The sequence below is a fragment of the Helicoverpa zea genome, chromosome 26 (assembly GCF_022581195.2).
Source record: "Helicoverpa zea isolate HzStark_Cry1AcR chromosome 26, ilHelZeax1.1, whole genome shotgun sequence".
Classification (NCBI taxonomy): Eukaryota; Metazoa; Arthropoda; class Insecta; order Lepidoptera; family Noctuidae; genus Helicoverpa; species Helicoverpa zea.
The window spans coordinates 1,114,181-1,138,920 of NC_061477.1; the positions used below are offsets into that span (position 1 = coordinate 1,114,181).

At 34.3% G+C, this 24,740-nt stretch overlaps 1 protein-coding gene across 3 annotated transcripts in view; it reads left to right on the top strand.

Moving 5' to 3' along the window:
• Positions 1 to 24,740, top strand: part of LOC124642946 (neural/ectodermal development factor IMP-L2-like) — an 85,869-nt gene that overhangs the window by 45,819 nt on the left and 15,310 nt on the right. The window contains exon 1 of one of the 3 annotated variants that reach the window (XM_047181742.1): positions 18,206 to 18,428. The exons of the other annotated variants lie outside the window; for them this stretch is intronic. The gene's annotated coding sequence lies outside the window, so the exon portion shown is untranslated. Of the gene's footprint in view, positions 1 to 18,205; positions 18,429 to 24,740 lie in introns of those variants that run through there. 3 annotated transcript variants of the gene reach the window in all.

The window sequence follows — 24,740 nt, forward strand, 5'->3', positions numbered from 1 at the left end:
GAAACCTTAAACAAATTGCAAAAAAGCTACATTGTCACTAACCTTGAATGAAGAACATTTTTTGTGATCAAGTAATCGTATCGGTCAATGTAATAATTTTCTATAAATAGAAATAAATCTTCGGCAATTTGTTTCACCAAAACCTTGTGGGAATAAAGATTAATCTATTTTTAAACAATGTTTGCACGCCACCTACTTTGCCTTTTAAGAATATTCAATTTTGACACACAATTTTGCTTTCAAGTCAGGCAATAAGAGGGCAATTCTATTAAGTTGTTGTCACAATCCTGTCAAGTGTTGGAAATGGCATCGAGAGTTCCCATTTGGAAAATAAATAATAATATTACGCTGAAAAGTTGGTTTGTTTGTTTGAAGGCGCTATTTTAAGAAACTACTAGACGTATTTGAAAAATTATTCTATTGTTACATAGCCCATTTATCGAAAAAGGCTGTAAGCGAACCTATGTGACAACGTTCAATCTAGCTCTAGGCAACGAGACTGCCATCAATATAAAATGTTTTTCAAAACAAGGACATGACCAATTAACATCATACCCTATCCGCCTACTCAACGTCATCTGCCTAGCTTATATTTCCCCTACAGTTTTACTCTATATTTTCCCTACAGTTTTACAAGGAGCGACAGCTTATCTGACCTCCTCAACCCAGTTACAACCCGGGCAACCCAATACCTCTAGGCAGTCAGACTTACTGGCTTCTGACTACCCGTAACGACTGCGAAGGATGTTCAATGACAGCTGGGACCTACAGTTTATCGTGCCCTCCGAAACACGTCATTAGTATCCAAGACCAACCCAAACTAAAATCGAACCCACACTCATACTTGAGAGGTTGGTTCTTTACCCACTAGGCCACATACTTAAACAATATAACAGCCATGAAACTGACCCCATCAAACTAGCTACACTACATTACCAGGACCCACCCACACACAGTCGGCCGACAGTTTCAGTCGGTCTAATACCGGACAAATACCTGATATTCAGAATGTGCGTAATATAACTCATCATACTGATTAATGACCTTTTTTTCGTGGGAAATCATCAAATGACTCCTCCCGCTGTGGGTGCAGCGTGAGGAAGTGTCAGGCTCTTACTGACTAAAACCCACCATGTTCCTTCTTAAGCCCTTTATGTACCAGGGCCGCGGTAACTCTTTCGAACAATAAATTTCCTAATTTATAAATGATAAAATAGTCGTTTCATAATATCCAATTTTAATATTGTAATAACCTAATGTATTAACGTAATTAACCTATTGTAATTAATCAATATTTATTTTTTGCCTGCCTCAGTTAAGGTAGAATGTACAAGGATCGCCAATTGCATTTTTGTAACATCTGTATTTATATTGTACCTACATTCCGTTGCAAATAAACTATTATTCTATTCTATTCTATTCTCGCAGCCCAGGCAATTAATGATCAACTATCGGCCTACAAAAAAATTGTTGTGGGTTGGTACTTTAAGACAGCCATGAAACTGACCCCATCAAACTAGCTTCACTACATTATAACCACATAAATCTCAGTTGAGTTTGACCCGAATCAGGAATGTCCGGATATTCCTGAATGTGCGCACATAGTACCGGATCCACATGGCGAGCGTAGCGTAAACTGTTGTGATGTCATGGCAAACACAGATTATGTAGTGTACAGAGAGTTCACTTCAATCACACACAGCCATTTTCTATCCTCATTTGAGTGGTCAGTTAACTGAATATAAAAAATCTTGATAGAAGTTTTTTTTTTTGTCAAAAAATTCGGTTTAAACATAAAATGCAGTTGAAAACCAATGTAAACAGTAGCTTTTTTAAAGAAATACAAATTAAGAAATAAAGTTATTTATTTTATGAATTTGCGTAATTAAAAAGTCGTACTGAAATGGAGTAAAGAATCATTTCAAGCAACGATCAAATTCCTATTTAATCGCTTCAACTCTCCTAAACCTATCATGGAATAAACCTATCATGGAAGTTGGTTTTCAAGCTTTACTAACCATGCCGCAAAAGTCTAATAAAAAAACAACAAAATTATTCCGGTAAATATGTAACTTCACTAAAACCTGCAATACACATACACACACTTACAAAATTAATATAGGTCCTTTCTGAAATCTCTGTCCGCTACATCATCTGTGTCATAGACGCACTCCTGCGCAGATAAAGATGGCGTGATTCGGGGCACGGCCGGAAGCCGCGTCAGATTGTTAATGAAATGTGACGTCATATCGGTACAACTGTTCTAGTCGAGATTCGGAATAGTTTTGTAGTAGCCTATTATGAAGGTTTTATTTAAAAAAAAAGGTTTTGGTACGACTTGGGGTTATCAAAAAAGTGGCTTACATCAGTGGTTTTACACTAGGGAACTATTCCGCATACTCGATTAAAAGTAGCCTCTAGCCTTCCTCGGTAAATAAGCTATCTAACTGTTAACTAGTGTTTTGAATCGCTCTAATATTTATTGACATTAGCGCGTTCAAACAAAAAACTCGTCATTAAGTTGAGTTGTATAATATTATTATTATAAGTGCAGATGAATGTCGTAATGCATTTGTTATAGTTTTTAAGCTGGCTTTAACTCCACGAAAGCGAGTGGAGATTTTTTAAAACTCAGCATTAGTGGACTCTTGGCCTAAAAACAAAATTCAAATAAAAAAATATAAACGGGATTAGATTTATATACAAGTAAGATTATTAATATTGCTTGTTTAGTTTGGGTTCGCATATAGTTAGGTATTAATTGTTAGTTATCTTTACTGAAAATAAAATGCATACCTACTCACGCAGCTAAAAGCATTGAGGAAAAAAAAATCTAAAATATACCTACGCTGAAAAACTGAAGGTTACAAGGAAAGATACATATTACATGACCTTTGGTTATACACTTTATAAAACATGAGATTCTTTGAACCCAAACAAGGCACAAACGAATTATAGGGGAAAAATGCTCAAATAGGCATAACTTGGGTTCATGGCTTTTCAATGATAACGCGGGGAAATAGTGCGTATTTACTGAAGGACAAATAAGACAGTCTTGGACAATGTCAGAGGCTGGGACTTGAAAAATATATATAGCTCGGAATTTTAGATAAGAGAAAATTGACTAAAGAGTAGGCTTTTTGGGTGATTAATACCGGCAAAACTGTCATTTACTAGACATATTCCGTCTTACCACAAAAACTTTTAAACGTCAGTTTAAGACTTGTCTAAAAAAATATCAGATTATGACGTTGAAATAAGGTCCATTTTGTAGCCACACTTTTTTTAGACAAGTGCTTAACACATGTTTATGTTTTTGTAGTAAGACCAATCATGTTTTAGATAGACAGCGATCCAACCGTCGTTTTGCCATTAATTAAAAACTATTACACGGATTTTCATGCAGTTTTCACCGATATATAAATATTATTCAAGAGGAAGTTCAATATTTATATAATGTGTATGCATACATATATACGTAAGTATATAGATCGTATTTAAATCTTTCTTACGTCTAACTTTTTATGTACACAGGATTGCTTGTTCCTCTTTAAGAACCACACGCCTAACCCAAAGGTCGTCATCCTCCCACAAGAAAATCATTAATAACCACTTCAGAGAATCGCTCCATTCCTAGAATACCTGATCCCGCATTCCTAATGTAAAATTAGTGGATGTTTTCAAAATATAACGTTCATAAATTGAGTCTTTCAATTCTGGTAGCCATTTTTAGAGCACTGCATCGTAAGTGCGTTTCTAAACAGTTAATTTTAGTATTCATTAGTTAGATTCATTGAATTGGGAAATTGCCATTTTGGGGTTTTCACGTGTAGGTTTTGTCAGTTGAAATAACTGTAATTTTCAGTCATCATCATCGTTTCCCGAGCCTTTGCCCAACTATGTTAGAGTCGGCTTCCAGGCTAACCGAATGCAGCTGAGTACCAGTCTTTTACAAGGAGCGACTACCTATCTGAGCTCCTCAACCCAGTTACTCAGGCAACCCACTGAAAACCCATCACAACATAGTTGGTTAAAGGCAGAAATAGAATTCGAAATATTTACCTAAATCCCAGAAATAATTATTTCAGACCAACTAAATTATACCTCGTTCATCGCTTAATTTGAAAATGCTAAAGTTGTTGAAACTAATTTACGAGTATTTACTAGGTTCCTATTTTAGGCCTATTTTATTTAGAATTTACTAGAACTTTCTATCTCGTTATTTGAATTCCCTGGAAGTACTTAGTTACAGCCGCTGTATTAAGAGGTCAATGACCTGTTATCATAGACAAGCTAAATGATAAAGCGAAACTATTCATAGATAAAAATATTATCGAAGGAAATAAATCTGCTCTTAACTATACCTACATGTTATGCTTTTATCAATCAATCAAGTGCCCATTTCCTACAGCATCCTTAAATTAGATCTTTCTAGAATTTTAATAGCTAATACAAAAAAAAGGAAAAAGCTTAATTAATATGACAAGGTAATACGAACGAACGAATAGGGGAAAATTACATGAAAAAAGTGTGTGACAAATAGGTCCAATGCAGTATTGTGCCAGAAACCTAGTGCCTAACACAGATTTATTAATTGATTTTTAGCTAATTCAATATGCGAGCCTACAGTTTGCAGGTCGTAGAAGAACGTGAATATTTTAATTACCAATTTATTAACAAAACAAATTTAGAAATAGTTGTACGGAGGCACTGGGTACAACCCTTTGTAACGCTAGTGACATTCACGACCCCCGCACACTCGCGTAGATTATGGGAGTATCACTAGGGAGCTTTTAGCGAGATTTTAGGTGTCATATTATATTTGTTTTAGTTGCCAATTATTTGCTATAGCGCGTATAGCGCGGCAACACGGTCCTATCCAAAAAACTAAGCTGTATTTCCGATTGTGAAAAAGCGTAACTAGCACTTAGCGGAACTGGCTATTCATCATTTCGAAAACCGCTCAGGAAGAAGACTTTTTTCCAAAAACTAAGACCCGTTTCCAACCACGTGCCATCCCCATTGATCGACAAGTTCACCGCACTACTAAGAAAAAATAACCTCACTAGACACGAGCCAGATATTCCTCAACGTATTAAATATCTCGTTTTAAACAAACAAACTAGTCTTTAAAACAAACTTAGAGTTAATTAATCGTTTTATTTCGGGAGTATGCGCAAGTAGCGTTGAAAGATCTGGTATAAACATGTGTCTAAATGTTTTTAATGTGGCCTGATTGATTCGCGTTAATTTGTGGCTGGTTTTTTGTGAGGGTATCAATGGGACGAGGGTGGTTTGAACTTTGAATTGTGTCTTGAATATTCTAGAATGAAGTAAGCCTTATAAAATGCAATGAAACCCATGAACCGTGAACCATGAAATGGGCTTATAATTAATTTAATTACATTGGATTATCTACTGATTATAGAACTACTGTCTACTATACTGTCATAAGATTAATAAATAAGATAAATAAAATTTGTTCTTAGGCCACCTATTAATTTAAATGTCTATCTAATACCAAATGGCAAAATATGCTGTTAAAAAATGTTTGTGAAATATTTTTCACGTCATTTACGCGTTGTTTAATCAAAGATCTGAAATGTCCATGAGGATATTATTATGTATTGCCATCAGGCACAATGATTATATTAATTATTGAGAGAGTTTAATGTCGACGAAAAGGAGATGGCCAAAAAAACACCCAGAGTCGACAGAAACTTCATATGTACGATTAGATTCAGTATAATGTAAGGATTAAAAAAAGTATTTCATATCATCTAAAAACCATGGGGTTCTCTTTTTATAACGTTTTTTCGATCATGATTTTAGTTCACAGAAAAGTTTACTTTTACTGTTTCATGTTCATTAGAAGTTGAATGCAGACTCATGATTGGACCGTTTTGCATCGCTAAGTCATTTGTTACATTTGACAATGTCACATGGCGCGATTTTCAAAGACAATTTTTAAAAAGACGTTTCATAGCCAGTTGTGAAGGTTGCATATAACTGCGAAACCTCTCCAAGTATGTAAGGTCGGTGCTTTCGTGTTTGGAGTGGTTAAATATAAGACCTTTTAATCACCAGGCAATCTCAGTAACTATGGGAATATTACTGTTGGCTAGTATAATCTTATTGTACATAGATTTTTTTTTATGTTCCTTGATGTAAATGATCTTTAAAATCAATATAAATTCAACGACCTATTTTTGTGAAAATATGATATAGCTCCTATACCCCATGGATTTCAGGCTGGAGTTTTTGGCACCATCAAAGGTCTATCATAATGAACCTATTGGTAAGCATTTCATTGCTGTCGATTCTGGGTTTTTTTTACTATGAAAATTTGGCCATCTCCTTTAAGTATAAGTAGGTAGCAAAACTTTAATTCCCAAAATGAAAAGCGCTCTGCAGCTTATTCATACCTTGCACTCAGAAGCAAAGAAAGTCTTATTTGAAGTGTACCGAGGAATTTTACTGACAGTATATTTTGTATTTTATGGACATCATCGACCTACCTACCTTTTTCTCATGTATTTTTATATTCTCTGAGAAATTTCATACAAATCATGAGCCTTTACAGGCGAAACATTAAACCATTTTAATGTATGTAAGTAGGTACTTACTGCATTTGAGTTCTTGATAGGACTTTTTACATAAATACATATTAAACAAATTAAAGTAATGATACATTTGCTACATTGATTTTTAGTCGCATTTTATTTTAAACTGAGTTTTTTTTTAAAACAAAGAGTGATATAATGAATGTGTATCTTTAGATAAGTGCCTATTCAAATATATTGTTATTTTGTAAAAACGATTTATATTATTTTTTGAGGACTTTTTTCAATTTCATGTCTTAAGCTTAATAGTTACACAGCTTTCACCTTAATTCACCTGAAAAGCTTATTTTTAATTACGAAGTAACAGCTTAGAGAAGTAATTAAGTAGACTCAATTATTTCGCAACGAAATCTCAGCAATTACAGCGGACAACACCGCAGTTTACAACTAGTATTTCAATAGCTAAATGCATCCATTACTTCACACACGTATTCCTCAATAAAAAGTCATAACTTAATAGCCGTCGTCGCCACCAAATCGCTTTAAACTTTTAATTATAAACCAATTATAGAGGTAGAACCTACAGTTAAATTACCCGGTCAATTTAACCGTACTACGTGTCCCAAGCAACGTGCGAAGCTTAATAACCATAGACTATATGTCTACGGTTGCATGAGCTGCGTCACGTACGCATATACCTAAGAACGCTTTCCGTAAACTCTAGTAATCTATGGTAGTGTTGACAAGTATGATAAGTGGGTGAAAACTTTCCATTTTTTTTTTTGATTACTTGATAATGGACAGAGCAGCTTCAATTAAATAGGTGTCTTATAAATCGTCAATGGAGCCGCACTTTGTAATGAAGCTTTTTATTACATTGCTGATAACATTAAAAATATGGTCGAAAAAAACTGCTTCTGTCTTTTAGTTTTTTTTTTGTTTCCGGAGTATAGTTATCGGCACGAATCTTGAGCTCTGACCTACATCTGCGCAGAAGTGATTTATTAGCAAAGAACCAATCCCGAGTGACGGCTACGACGCGATGCACTGCGGGCCAATCACCGCTTTAGCCCGCCCCCGCGCCTCACTTCATACCACAAAAGGGACCCAATAAATTACTTCTGCGCAGGTGAAGGTCAGAGCTCAAGATTCGTGCCGATAATTATAAGTACACTTTCATTACACTTCACATTTGCAAACACCCATCGTCAGTGGCACAAAAAAAATCAAATTGAACTTAATTTTCAAAATATCTCGTGCTTGTAAACACAGACAATACAGATACGATCTTTACCTACTTTTGCTGCCATTACATGTTTCTAAGAACTAGTGCGACAATTATCTATGACCCAGTCATTTCAATTACTAATTAGAACTTGCTCTGATGCTCTTGACGCATAAAATCTGCAATATATGGATAGGTGACCTTGCTTTATTATTAAAAATGAAAAATAAGCTCGTGGCTAACTCAAAGCCTGATTGATCGATCATAAGGTTAAGCAACGCTTCACGCGGTCGGTCCCTGGATGGGTGACAGTCCTGTCATATTTCTTCCGTGTTTCGGATGGCAAGATAAAGTGTAGGTCCCGGCTCTCATTTGAACATTCGGCAGTCGTCACGGGTAGTCAAAAGCTACATATAAAGTGACAACCAGGGGCCCAATTCTCCTAAGTTAATAATGTCAAAATCGAATAGAAATTGAATCGCAATATGATCGCAATAGCAGTTTTAACCATATCGGCCATTCTGCTATTAATATAAGACCAATCGTATTCCAACAACATTGGATTGGTTTGCGATTAGACTGCTACTTTGGTGATTTTGGTCTATACGGTAGTTTGCTCTACAATCATATTGCAATCGTAAATCATTTGCAGATAAAATGATTCATAATTGAATGACATAAAATGATAAAAACGTTTATTTCAAAGAAAAAATAGCGGAATTCCACATATGCTTCAATCGTAATTGAGTCGGGACTGGATCTCAGTCGAACGTGAATCGTATGTCGCTTAAGTAAAATTAGGAGAATCGGGCCCCAGTATTACCAGCAATTATTGGGTTGAACGGGTAACTGGGTTAAGCAGTCACTCCTTCTAAAACACTGGTACTCAGGAAAAGACTAGGCAGTAATGATTCTAGCTAGGTACATACGTATATGACTTTTAATACCTACTATGTAAATATAAGCGAGGGACAATTGAAACAGCAGACGTTTCGAGATTAAGAATATATCATATATTCAAATTAATTTCTACCTCTCGGCTGATGCGTAATTTGGAATACCTTTTTTTTACAGGCGGGCAATATTACTTTCAAATGACTACCACGGTCAAGGTGACCCTTGGTTTTTTATTGGTCAAATTCCAGCCATTTTAAATCTTCAGCTTAAAAAATATTTTAATTTTAAAAACCTACTTATGCCATCAAATATGTAATGAGCCCTTTTTTCTGTGCGATTATTATCAGACTTATTAAACTTCACACGAATATTATAAAAGCAAAACTTTGTATATCTGTTACTTCTTTACGCAAAAATTACCGAATGCATTTTCACTTATAATACCACAAGAGCTTCAAAATTATCGGGTATTTTCCGATAGGTTCGTTGCAAACAAATGAAGGAGTCAAGTTTTTCAGGTTAAAAAATAACGAGCGCGAAGCGCGAGTGATTTTTCCTGAAAAACTTGACGACTTTATTTGTTTGCAGGGAACCTTGAGGGAAATGCCAGATAATTATGAAGCTCGTGTGGTATTCGGGAGATTATTTTTCCGTCCCAAATGTCGGCCACAACCTGTCAGTTTGACGTAGCAACGACCAGAGAAAATATTCAAAAAATTTTCAGTATAATACCATGTAGGTTGTACCACGTGACGTCGAATGGTGCAATTCTATTGGTCGATATTTGGGTCGGAAAAATAATCATATAATATCAAATAATGTTAAGGCAACTTTTATCCGAGTGTAATCATTAAAAATAATGGCGATTTCCTATATATTTACCCGTCATAATTAAGTAAATTGAACTTACAGTTAAATGTTCATACTTACTTGGTATCCCGAAAAACATCGTTGACAATAACTTTTCAAACGCAAATTGCATCAATAAATTGTATATTAATAATCTAAGTATATAATTAGGAAGAAAACAATAGGTAATCAAATAAATCGTAATTGATTTTGGTTACATCTAAGCTTTTGCCACCGGTTTTGACCTGCGTCGCGTAGGAACTACCTACTTTACACACCCAAAGTAGCTTCAATAATTAGGCTATCTACCACCGAAAGAACATTTTAAATCAGAGCAGTAGATATTTAAGTATAGCGCATTCAATCAAACAAACTTTTAAACTTTTCAATATAAGTAAAGATGAGTTAAGAGTTATATAGGTAAAGAGTTTCTGAAGGTACCTAGCCAGTCTAATAGTTAGGTTATATTTTTACAAGATTTCAAACGGTGAAGGTGTTTTTCAATAATAAGTAGCTACCCTAGTATTTGTAACTTTTTATTGTTTGTATAGCCCTTAGGTACCTCATATTACGCAGTATTTCCAAATGCGTTTTTTTCGACAAGTCACTTTAAAATCTTCATGTTACCCCATCGAAAAACAATGAAAAAATGGTCACCCAAATTATAATTTCAAAATATTAAGTACCACAGAAATTGCGCAATAACATACCCTGAATATTTTCAATTGGAAATTTTCAAAAACACGTTTTCCATGCATGTAAGCATTATGTAATATTGTGACCTTACTTGTTACAATGAAAAAGTAGTTTGAAGCTGAAAAATTCATGAGTTGACTGAAAAAAATAATATTTTCTTCTATCTTTCAAAGAAAATCTATAAGTGTGAAGTAATGACATTAAAAGAAAAAAAAATGTTCGGTATGTTACAACTAACCTGCGGTTTTGCTCGTTTCCTGTGGTAACTATTTTTTGCAACTGGATAATCCTCCAAAGAAGTATCCTGTAGCCTTATTAGGTAAATTCGCTACTAACTCACTGAAATAATCATACCAAACAATAATATCTAACTTAAGTGAAAATAAAACAAAGTCTTGGACTTACAATAAAAATCTTGTCAGAATTCATAATATATGTTAACTAGCTTCTGCCAGCGGTTTCACCCGCATCCCGTGGAAACATCTGCACGAACCCGGATAAAAAGTAGCCTATAGCCTTCCTCGATAAATGGGCTATCTAACACTGAAATAATTTTTCAAATTGGACCAGTAGTTCCTGAGATTAGCGCGTTCAAACAAACAAACAAACTCTTCAGCTTTATAATATTAGTATAGATTATCAATATTGTTTTATTCAATTTAAAATCGTAAATTCGGTAATAATCAGCACGCTAGTTTTTACTGAAACATCTTCTGTAATCGTTATAAAAGTTTTACCACATTATGTATAGAACAAAAACCTCATTCTAATACAGGTAATGTCTTTACAATACTTTTTCATACAACTGTAGTATCTTGCTTACATTACCTACTGTTACACACATTTCATGAAGTTTTTTACTATAACGTGACTTTCTACACGTGCTTTTGAATTTAACTTTAAAATCATAAACTTTGTAAGAACGTAACAGACGGGTCAATACGTGGATCTTTAGTATACTTTACTTTTATTTAGTATACTTTAGTTGCTCGGTCAACAATTTCTATGTTTAAGAGTACTAAACAACCCAGATTAAGCGTTTATTTAAATACTTTTAAGAATTTTGTATATCATAGTTCTCGAAACAGAACCAAACTCTATGACCGCAAAATCAAACTATTTAAAAAACGGACCTTAAACGGCTTAATATAAGGTCGATTTCCCCACATGTTCACATATCTACTATAAACTACTTTTTTCAAGAAGAAAAGACCCACTTACAAGTTCCATTTTCCACACGATACTTTTTCAAAAACGTGACTTTGACACGTGACAAAATAGTTCCCAAAAAACGTGACGAAAATCATTTCCTTGAACATCAACATAATTTTTCTTTCAAAGAAATGTAATAGCATGCTTGTATTACTTTCAATGACTTTTTTGCTGACCGATAATGTATAAAACATTGAATTTTCAGTAGTTGAAAGAAGGGGAAAATTCTGACTCAATACTGTGTAAATCCGTTTGAAGAAATTGAGATTGCAGGAATATTAAAATCACGCATGATTTCTACCCTTCTTAAAGAAACTATTTTGAAAGACTGGATGAATAGTAGCATAATAAGAGTTTTCGATATGACTGTAAGAGCGCATTCCAAATAGCAAATTTTCAGCAAACAATTAACAGCCACCGTAGCAAACCGCTAGCGTGTAAGCGCTCTAGAGTTGGAATATGGAATGCTAACAAAGAATGGTATTGAGTAGGAAACTTATAATTTAATTAAGTAGTTATGAGTCAACCCGTGCATCGGAGAGCACGTAAATGTCGTTCCTGCGCCCGATCTCTCTTGTCTCTCCATCGGGCTACCAGAGTGAAGGCATACATATAGTCATTTGTGTCTGCGCAAATGCTTGTGCACTATGATATATCCTGCGCAGCTGGCTGGATCTCCTTATACGACCACAGCCGCCGTTCGGCTTTTGAAAACCTCTTAATATTGAGTAACATACCAGCATACCTAAATGGGTCTATACTATACCATGACGCGTAGATACTACACTATTATATATTCCAAATCTAGCTTATAAGATTGACATGTGACCGTTATACAGACAGATCGGAATATCATCGACCTTGTTACTAAAATCATGCCAAATCAAAATCATTTTAGACATTTTCCTCAAGAATTGATAGGTTTTTTGACAGCCATTGTTGCCATATGTCCCGATTTTTTAATATATTGAATTTTTGAGGAGAAGACTTGGGTGCTAATATCTCAAAAGTATTATAAGAAGTATAATTAAGTTTTATATTGTTCATCTTCTGTCGGGCTAAGATGAGAGTGAAGGAATAGTGAGTGCACCTGTGTCTGCACAAATGCTTGTGCGCAGCTGGCTGATCTCTTCATGAGAAAAGTTGCCGTAGCTTCCTGCCTATAGACTGGAGCAGTTGGATAGCATACAAATCTATACTAATATTTAAATCTGAAGAGTTTGTTTGGCTGCTTGCACGCGATAATCTCAGGATATTCAGGATTCCACTAAAAACTTTTTCAGTATTAGAAAGTCTATTTATTGAAAGTAATCCGTAACTATTAATGGGTGCGCGGAGTAGTTCTTACGTGACGCGACACATAACTTAAGTTTTTTTTTTACGTTCATCATCCTTCGAGCCTTTTTCCCAACTATGTTGGGGTCGGCTTCCAGTCTAACCGGATGTAGCTGAGTACCAGTGCTTTAGAAGGAGCGACTGCCCTATCTGACCTCCTCAATCTAGTTACCCTGGCAACCCAATACCCCTTGGTTAGACTTGTGTCAGACTTACTGGCTTCTGACTACCCGTAACGACTGCCTGTTTTTTTTATACAGAAATACCTATTTAATCTCATACATAGATGAGTGAACTCTTAACTATGGCCAATTATTGTAACGTATGCCATACAATTTCCGGCTTTGTCGCTTTTACTTGTAAAAACTCGTTGTGAATTCATAAGCGATGTCTACTTATTACCATATGCCTGAATGTTTTAAGTTTTCACAATTTGCCAAATATTTTTTCATGTGTTTTTCATGATTTCACTGGTTAATTTCATTGATATCGATCCTTCGGGGCTGCGGGATTGTTCGAAAGAGTTACCGCGGCCCTGGTACATAAAAGGCTTAAGAAGGAACATGGTAGGTTTAGTCACTGACACTCCCTCACGCTGTACCCACAGCTGGAGGAGTCATTTGATGATTTCTCAAAAAAAAATTATATATATATCCTGTATAGCTATAAGTAATTCAAAATGTACATACAAGTTACAAATATTGTTTGTTTTTAGCTAGTTCTTACTTTTGAAACATAAATGTTTCTTCTGGTCCACCTTCTCTAGCAAACAGTAAAAAATGGCGTCCAAATTGCAAAATGTACGTACCTGTCTGTAATTGCATGTATAAGTATCTAGTATATTTTTTCAGTGCCACACTCTAGGAGCAAGTTTTATTATTCCAAACTATCAGGTAAATCAAAATTAGGTACCTTAAACATTGCGGGATTGTTCGAAAGAGTTACCGCGGCCCTGGTACATAAAAGGCCTACGACGGATCACGACGGTTTTTAGTCAGTAAGAGTCTGACACTACCTCACCGCTGCTAACCCACAGGTAAAAAAAAGGTACCTAAAACTTAACTTCACAACCCCAAATTGTATTATATCGTAAGTCCAAAGTTCAAAATTCATGTGACTATCTAACATCGAAACGGAACCATCGTATTAAAATTAAAATAATTTAGTTTAAATTCGTTTCAGATATATTTTTCTGAAAATCTGCGTCCCACAGCCGGCGATTTAAAACGATTTAAATATGTTACCGATTAGCATCGGTTGTGATTTTGTAATTCAATCGATAACGTCATTTGGGAATCGATGCCCAGCCGGTGAGGTACGAACGTTGGACGTCTTTGAGTTTCTGTTAACCCTGCAATTATGTTGGGTGGGACTTAAAGGTCCCATTATTTTTTGTACCAGTTTTTTCGCATAAGTGTCTAGTTGTAGTCGGGTAATATTTTTATTTAACGAAATAATATTTGTTTTAGAATGAACAAGAAATAATATTTAACTAGCTATATATGTATGTATGTTATGGATTCTTTGAACTCAATTTTGAAGAAATTTTGTATACATGTTAAGCTTTTTCAATCATATAAATTGTATGTGATGAGGTTATAAGTTGATAGCAAACAATTTTGAACAAAGCAGAGCAAGAGCGTTTAAATAATATATTTTTTTCAGTTTTTCACTCATTATTTTGAAAGAATTGTGACTTTGAACAGTCAGCTTTAATTGCCTTAAATTGTAAATACTTTCAACATAAGCTACCGTTTTCCTTTCTATGAGGACTAATATGACCACTTAACTAAAGTTTTGTCATGTCACATTTTCCATTCATATCCTAACAAAAAGGAAAGTATCTAAATTTAGCGTCTTTCAATTAAAAGTTACCACCACAAAAAAGTGACTTATTAAAATTCCGAAAATTTCGCACAGGGTCAAATATTTTTAGATAGCAAATCCATTTGTGAATATAAGTACTTATAGAAGTTATTTTGACAAAATTTTAATTACACCGCAAAGCTCTGAAAGCTGAAACTTTGACATTTATTTAGTAGGTTTCATGAGATAAAAGGTCGTTGAATAAAAACTAATGTTTTGGTTATATGAACCCAATTAGGAGTGTTAATGGTATCATACTAGTTTATATGGTTTAACTATAATGTGGATTATTAAGTTATTTTAGTATTTTGCGTAATCCTAAACTCGTGTTAATAATCTGGTAGTAAGTTTCATCTTTAAATAAATTATAATTATCGAAAATAGTATACATATTTACTTTTTAAATTGGTTCGGTAAGTAGCTTCGGTGCCTTTAGGGTACAAACAAACTGGGTAATGTTTCTCTTTAAAATATTAGGTTATCCCTTATATACAACATGTAACGTAATTAACGCACACCCTCAAACACCCCAATTAGAATATTATGTTATAATCATAATACATACACTGAATTTTTAATTTAACATGTGTATGCATTGTTATTTACTAAATTAGTTATACCAATTCTTGGAGAACTTTTTGGTCATACTACTACGCACGCAAATATCGCGCCGCGCGCCGCTCGACTCGACACAACATAACGAAACTACGGAAAAAGCCGACAATACACGAAGTCTTATTACTTTGAGTTACGGTCTATTTGAATTTGTTTTGCCTGTACAGGGTTAATATGACAATAATTTCCGAAGTTTTAATTATTGTTGGGATAAAAAATTACCTATATTAAAAATGATATAAATCGATTCAGTAAACGATTCTGAACAAACTAATTTCAGGATGTGCGATTAAGTTACATGTTGTATAGAATGCCTTATTATGTTATACTATTCGTTTTCCCGCGGTTCCACTCGCATTATGTGGAAACAACTGCCGGCACTTCATCGGAAATAGTGTAGCTTTCAGGCAGTGAAATATTTTTTCTAATCGGTTTCGTTATTCCGGAGCCTTAAGGCTCAGGATTACTCAACAGTTTAGGGTAAAAACTAAAAACAAAATAATGTTTCCTGTTTATTATTTTAGTATAGAAGTAAAGATTTACATGAAAATTCACTTAACCAATCAACACTAAATTCCTTTGTCCTAATAAAAAAACAACATCTTCTGGTCCAAAGTACCCTCCACCATTAAAGGGTTATGGCCTCGATGTCGTACATTATCATGAAAAAATATGATAATACCCTCGTTCTAGAACCGGCAACAGATGGGCGAAGCAAGGACGCGAGCTTGTCAACCCAAATATGCCTCTTGGATATACCTCTTAACATAGAAGACTGGAAATGATGAGTTTTTGAGGAAAATACGGAATTTTAGTAAACTAGCTGTGTTTCTGCTATTTCAGCTGTGTCTTGGGGAAACTCTTTCTCTTATGCGGATAAAATATAGCCTAATCTTATTTAGGATTGGGATAACTTCACAACAGTGGAATATTTTGGAATATGGTGCAGTAGTTTCGGAGCCTTTGGGAGAGGAAACATTTGTATATACCCAAAGAGCTTTAAGGGTACAAACAAACCAATAGATAAATATTTCCTCTCTATCATGTATAGTGTAGACCAGCTGCTACCCGCGGTTTTACGCACTTCCCGCATATAAATCACACTAATATAAAATGTAAAGACGACAATTTTGAGAGTGGAATATTTGATACTTAGGTTCTCCTTTAAGCGAAAACGGATAATCAGGAACTGATGAAAACTTGGCAGTTATTCAGCCTAAACATCAATATAACATATAGGTGTATTTTTTATCAGGCTCCGGGGAAAAACCGCGGTGCCAGCTAGTAAGAAATAAAGTCGTAATACTCAACAATTGGTCGGGCGCTCACCAAGCGATGCAGTTATAAATTGGCTTGATGCAAATGCAATTATATCAATATCTCTCGTTGTGCACATTTGCAATGATGCCGATGATTCAGCGGTGTCATTTGTCAGTTTGTTGCTAAGGAACACTCATTGAGAAGAGTTTTATTGGTACCTATATACCTACGTGAAGTAAGTATGTAATTTTCTGCTCGTGGCTCCGAAAGAACTATACCGATTTGAAGTTTCTTAGTTTCCATATATAGAATAGAATTTTCTTTTTCGAGTAATCGTGACTCATAATGTAGGTAAAACTTAATTCTATGTTGATACCAAAAATAAATCCATCTCTCGTGCCTTTTCCCAACTATGTTGAAGCCGGTTTCCAGTCTAAATGGATGCAGCTGAGTATCAGTGTTTTACAAGGAGCGACTGCCCTATCTGACCTCCTTAACCCAGTGATCCGGGCAACCCAATACTCCTTGGTTAGACTGGTGTTAGACAAACTCTCTATATGTGAAATTCTTTCACTGTTGGAAAGTTCCACTCTTCCTGAGTGAAATAGGCTATATTGCATCCAAGTACGGGCAGAAGTTCACTCGGGACCCGGTCAACAACGCAAGAAGCAGTTATTTTTTCTACTAATAAATCCTGCAATACTGAAGAAAGTTTAATAATTTTACTTGACAACAGCATTGTGTATCGGTATATTTTATCGTCACATTCCACATTAGGTGCGGAGCCGAAATCAATTGAAATTATGTACAGTATGCATACATTCCATTCTTTGAAGATGACTCATCATCTGCCTAGCCTTTTCCCTAAACTGAAGATGATGAGGAACTGAAAAAAGACACTTTTAGGTATAAATCCGTTTATTAAGAGAAAAAGTAGATTGCGTAATTATTTGTTACTCTACTGAAACTCAAAACTATTAAACTGATTTAGATGAAACTTTACATATTTCCTCATCTGCCTAGCCTTTCCCCAACTATGCTAGGATCGAGTTTCAGTCTAACTGGATGTAGCTGAGTATCAGTGTTTTACAAGGAGCGACTGCCTATCTGACCTCCTCAACCCAGTTACCCGGGCAACACAATACCCTTTGATATAGTAACTATATCTGTCTTTCAAGCCAAAACAATTGATTTTTTTTAAATAAAGACAAACAAGTTATTATTTAGATTATCATATATTTCATAACATTGTATGAATTGTGGAAATAATCAGAAATATTCAATGCATGTGTCATCCGCCCCTTTATTTTGATTTTGCGGAAACAACAGTCACTAAAATTAATAATTTCTAAAGCACAATTTCGTCACAAGATAATTAATTAAAAACTAAAAAAAAATGTTTTTCCTTCTAAACCTTTAGTGCGCATTTTAGATCACGGTTCACACATTTTATGTCTTTGACTCACGTAAAAAAATAGATACAGAAATTCAAATAGCATTCTTAAAGAACCGCCTTATAAAGAAAATCGCATAAATCCTCCTTACCCGACCCGACGAACTTTCTTTGTTACATTACAAAGTCAGGACGATCGGAATTTAAAAATTTTCACGGCGCCAATTGCGTTCCCGCTGCGTGCTATATAAGTTTCTGTGCACTAATATCAGTTTTCATTCACCGATCAAATCGACCAATGGTCTCGTGTACCAGTGTAACAGTTTACCCGGCGCGTGCAACGGAACGTTTTGTGATTCAAATTTCGAAATTAGAAGCTTCGAATTTGTTGTTCCTTTATTTTGTATTTTTTGGTTTGGAATTCTGTGATCTTTCTAGTTTTTAATATTTTTTTTTTATATTTATACTTTTTGGAGTGAAACTTTTTTGAGGATACGTTCGGCGGGAAAATTGACAGGTATTTGCTTTTTTTTTATTTTTAGTTGTCTGTTGTAAAAATTATTGTTAGAAAAATTAATTATTAATTTTATTACTGCAATGTCTATTGTTGCGATATTCAAAAATAATTTTAAGTGAGAATAAATTCAAGTTTACGCGCAATTTCAAAATTACATAATTCTATGGTTATCGCATACGGCTGAAAATCTATGATAACATAAAATAAATCTGGCAAATCGTTCATTAAATCATCATTGAGCTATTGAAACATTTGTTTTTATCTTTGATATCTTAGCAATCGAAAGAAATATTTAATAAAAAGCTTTATCTAGATTATTTACTCACGTCATTGTATGTAATTAACTTGTAATTAAGAGTAATTAAAATAGATAACACACTATTAATATATCTAGCAGAAATTGTCAATATTTAGAACTTAAATATATGTTATTTGGATAAACGTATGCCGAATTTTATTTCTATGCAAAAATATTAAAACATTGAAGTAACTAAAATGCACTTTACATGCGTTTTCTTTAGGAAAAACTTCACGCACCCGGGTAAAAAGCTTATAGCTTTCCTCGATAAATCAACTACTTATTTCACAGTGAAATATTTTGTCTAATCAGTTAATAGTTCCTGAGATTAGCGCGATCAATATAAACTTACTCTTTTTTCAGCTTTATAATATTTATTAAATAATATCCATTAACCGTTTTTATGAAGTCTCACATGCGTTCTGCGGTTTCACCCACATTTTAATAGGAATACATCACTCATCAGCCTTCTTTATTGATGCTCTCAATTACAAGAGAATAGTCATTACATGAAGTCGTTACTATTATACTAACTTCCTCCCACAGTTTTACTCGCTTCGAGCGAACATCTACCCTCATCCGGATTAAAAGTACACTGTAAGTTTTTATGAAAATCCATTTTCAAAAGTTTTGTGTGTGGGACCATACATACATACTCAGATACAAATCCGTTTACAGTATTAGGTACCTATAAGATATCTCATTACTATTTTTCTTCTTCTTCTTCCTATCGAGTTAATCACCTAACAAGCTCTAGGTAGTATCAAAGTTTTGTCAAATCTGCCTGACGGCCTCTGACGTGGAATTGTAACAACTACTGCTACCGGACCCCGGGCTGCTTTGTGAAAGGTTAAACTAACAGATACATAAACTAAGTTAACTTTGAGAAAGTTTAAAAAACTTTTATCAAGAAATAAAACCAACTTCAATAGGTAATACCTAAAATCTTCTCTTCGTCTTCGTCTGACAATTAATACCAGGCTGAAAATGGATTCAGCCAAACGTGAGATAATTGCTTAGAAACATAAATACATAGGTCAATCTGAGAACCTCCTTTTTAACGTCGGTTAAAAATGAACATCCTCATATATTAGAATTCTTAGATTCAAAAATGTTGAAGTAAAATGCAACATGCCTTCTGCCGAATTTAGTTATCATATTCACAATTAAAATTACATAATTAATGTAACACATCGTATTAGAATTCCTTACTAGTAATTTTATCTAAACTACGTGACTTTAGGCAAAGATATACGAAATTCCATTGACAGTTTATGAGTCAAAATACTAAATTAATCGATTACTTAATTTAATATGACATTACTCATAAACTACTAGTCCAATTTGAGAACATTTTTAAACATTGATAAGGTACCTAAGATTCCACCAGTGTGCGACGCTCTAGCAAACAGTAACAAATTGCGTGCGAACATTTATAAAATGTCCACGAAATTGCAACCTTTGTGAATTGCGCAAAATGACTTTCAGGTTAGTCTGAAAAAGTTAATCATGGATACGAACTAACATTGTTAAGTTTCCCATTGAATTAATAATATTTACAGCCAGTTTCTTCATCAAAAGTTAAAGCCAAAGTAAAAGTCAAAGTAATGTCTAAAGTAAAAGTAACGGTCAAATTCAATTTTTCTATTAGTTTTGCTGTCACTTTAGCCTTGAACAAACGTATTTGACCGTTACTTTTACTTTAGACATTACTTTAACTTTAACTTTTGATGAAGAAACTGGCCGTTAGTATTTTCCTTTCCTTAACTAAGGAAACAAAACAGTTACGCGCATACGCGGAGCATCAAATGGCTGATTTCCGAGCGACAAAATTATTTGACAAGAGCTTTTGCGAGAGACTAAATAGTCGGCCGACAGTTATCCTGATGGTCGGCAAAAGTTGATTTTTTTGCGGGTTTTCAACTAAAGTTTTTAGTCGGACTGATACCGACTGATCATTTCCTTACTGATTTATGAGCCCGAACTAACTATCGGCTGACTGAAAGTTTGCAGTGTGCAGGGTACACTAAAGGTACAAATATATAAACCGAAAACTTTTTACAGTCACAAAAGTTAAAAATACTTAAGAAATAAATAAAAAGTCAGTTAAAAAGTTGGTGTTAAAATATTCGGCAAGCATTAAACGGACAGTTATCTTTAACTTTTAACTATTGCAATCTTTACTTCCTGTGGCGACACGTGCAGATCGCGATAAAGATATGTGAGTAGGGTAAGACCGCCAGTTAGCAGCCAAAGAAAAGATAAAGGTAATTTAAGATTTCTTAATATATTATTTTGAGATAAATTAAAGTTAAAAAAGAAGAAAAAGATTGACGCAGTATTTTTTTCATTTAAATGAATTTAAGATTAATTGAATTGAAGTTAACTTATGTTTGTAACACTTATAAAAATATTAAGTTCATTGGTTTTTGTTTCATTTCAGTCAAATCGAATAATTTTCTAATCAGTTTTCCATAACTAACTGAGAACATAAAAAACATCTCAAACACACACATACAACGAAAAAATATGCTAAAAATACACTCATAAAAATTTCCTTAAAAATGAAAGCGGGAAGTCTAAATTTAAACCCATTTATAAAATATCATTACCAGTTTATCTTCCGGGGAACTCCGTGTGACATCATTGATGTTCATTGATAAATATGATCATGTGCGATCGCGTGAACTGATATGCAAACAATAGGTTTGTTAGATTTACGTCAAATAACTCATTAGTAGTCTGAAGTAATCTTTGGTAGTGTTTTGGTTCGTTTTTTTGAGTGTATGACTGTAGTTTTGTTATGTTTTTTGGTATGGAAAGTAGATGTGTTTCCTGGTTATATGTCATTTTAATAATAAAAAAAATGCAGAAAAACTGCATCGAGAGACAAGACAAAATGGTAAAAATAACAATCTTAAGACAAATATTAAAATAACGATTTTTGGTATTACAATTAAAATATACAACACTTAAATACTCACAATATCTTTATTTACAACAAACATATTATTCACTTATTTACAAGATTTAAAAAAAATATAAAATAATTATTACATATACATACGTTAAAACTAAAAACTTGCTACTAAAGAGCGTGATGTTTTTGAAATTAAACAGGACTTGTTCGGTGGACTAACTTGTCTTTTATTTGAAAATATAATTTGTACAACGTGTTGCCTTTTAGAATAGTAGAACGAGAGAGAGCTTATACCAACATTGACATATTAACAACATGTAGCCAACTTAAACATTTAAATAAACATTGCCATATTCATAACACCCCTTCTCAATGTTTATACATTTTAAAACAAATAGCATTAACATTAAAACAAAACTTAAAACATCTTAAAACATTACCAAATAACCATCTCTACTTCTTAGCTTACCACTTGACATTGCATTGTGTTAAAAACTTAATTAACAACTCCTTACTTAACGACTTTGTTAGCATGTCTGCCAATTGTTCACAAGTATTAATATACTGAATATCAATCTTATTATTTTTGATCAAATCTTTAACAAAGTGGTATCTAATGTCAATATGTTTAAGACGTTTCACTGAGTCTGTACTTGCATTCAAAATAGCTCCCTGATTGTCACAATACAACTTAACAGGGCTATCATTCTGAACATCCAAATCATGCAATAAATTAACAAGCCAGCACGCTTCACTTGCTGCCATACTCATAGAAACATATTCGGCTTCAGTTGAAGACAAACTTACAGAAGATTGCTTCTTTGAACACCACATAACCAAACAATTTGCAAAAGTAAACAAATAGCCAGAGGTAGACTTTCTGTCCCTCTGATCACCTCCCCAATCTGCATCACAATAGCCTTGTAATACACTATCATCACACTTATATACTATTTTATAATCTAATGTATGCTTCACATAACGCAATACTCTCTTAAGTGAACTAAGTAATGCACTATTAGCACATTTCTGATATCTACTTAGTAGGGAAACTGCAAAACACAGATCAGGCCTAGTGCCTGAGACAGCATACATAAGACAGCCAATAATTTGCCTACAGACTCTTTCAATGTCTATATCACAATTAGTATTTGAATCAAACATTTTAGTATTCAAATTACTATCCAAGGGTGTCAACATAGGTTTACAATCTTCCATATTAAATCTTTTTAATACATTTTCTAAGTACTTTCTTTGTGACAATGTAGTTATACCCTTTTCTAAGTTTTGGTTTATATGTATTCCTAGAAATTCTGAAACTAGCCCTAAATCTTTCATTTTAAATTCTATACTTAACATTGTTTTTAGGTTAATGACATCACTTTCATTACTTCCAAAGATTAACAAATCGTCTACATATATTAACAAAAATATTTTATCTTTACCACTATACTTCTTATATAAACATGGATCACATTTAGACCTTATAAAACCATCTCTAATTAATACAGAGTCAACTTTAATATTCCAAGCTTTAGGTGAACTTTTCAACCCGTACAGTGACTTGTTTAACTTTACAATATTATTTTCTCCTGAGTATGCCCCTTCTGGTAACCTTACATATACATTTTCTTTAATATTACCATATAGAAAAGCTCCAGTGACATCCATCTGGTGTATAGGTAAAGTATATTTTGTTGCAATTACTACAAACAATCTAAAAGTTGCTAGCTTAGCAACTGGAGCAAAAATGTCACTTAAATTTATTATATCTTGTTGTTCAAACCCCCTAGCAACAAGCCTAGCCTTATACCCTTTGACATTATTTACATTTTTTATTTTAAAAACCCATTTGCTGCTTATAGGCTTAGCACCTACAGGTAATTTACACAGTTCCCAGGTATTGTTGTCACTCAGAGTCTGAAGTTCCCTAGCAATAGCTGCACTCCACTCACTAGCATCACTTCGGCTCATGGCCTCTCTATATGTGATGGGATCACACTCACTTTGCTCTAATTTTACGTTATTACACTTGTAGAAGTCAGTTTTTTTACGCTCACGCTTGCTCCTTTCTACAGGTAAAACAATATCTTCCAATAACTGTTCTTCTTCACTGCATGGCAAGTAGTCACTGTCATCTTCAGAGTTGTCTGCTAAGTCACTACTCATGTGGGATGTCTCTACCTCGTTGTGGTTGTGGGTTGTTACCTCATCAATATCGGGACTATTCTCCTGCCCTGTGTCCTCTTCAAGGTCTAAGGACACTACAGTTTGCCCTTCACCTTTCTTCACTAGAGGTTTCTCCTTCTCTTCTTGCTGTAAGAATACAACATCCCTTTTTGTTTCTACTACATTCTTTTCAGGATAGTAAATACGGTAACCTTTCACATTCTCCTCATATCCGACCATCAATCCCCTCTCTCCTTTCGGATCCCACTTCAGTCTCTTCTCTTTTGGTATGTGTACATATACTTCTGTACCAAAAGCTCTCAACTCCATGATATTATATGTTTTTCCAGTCCATACCTCATATGGAGATCGCCCATCCTCGTGACTCTTCCCAGTCCTGTTCAACACGAACACTGCAGTATTTATGGCTTCGGCCCATAATTTCTTTGGTAAATTTCTCTCATGTATCATTGTCCTGGCCGCTTCCACCAATGTTCTATTTTCTCTCTCTGCCTTTCCATTTTGCTCTGGAGTGTATGGTACTGTAGTTTGGTGTGTTATTCCACGTCTTGTAAACATTTCCTTCACATACCTGTTCACAAACTCCAGGCCGTTATCACTTCTGACTGTCTTCACCTTGTTTCCAGTATTATTCTCGGCTTTATTTATAAAATCCTCAATTATATACTTAATCCTATCTTTTGTCTTCACAAAATACACACTTCTGAAATTCGAATAGTCATCTGTTAGCAAAACAAAGTACCTTGACCCACCAACTGACGGTTCCTCCATGGGACCGCATGTATCAACATGAATTAACTCACATGTCCTGGTACTCTTGAATTCGCTTCTATTGAATGGCAATCTATGAATTTTCCCGACCAAGCAACTCTCACACATCGGGTTGGACGTTTGTTTAACCACA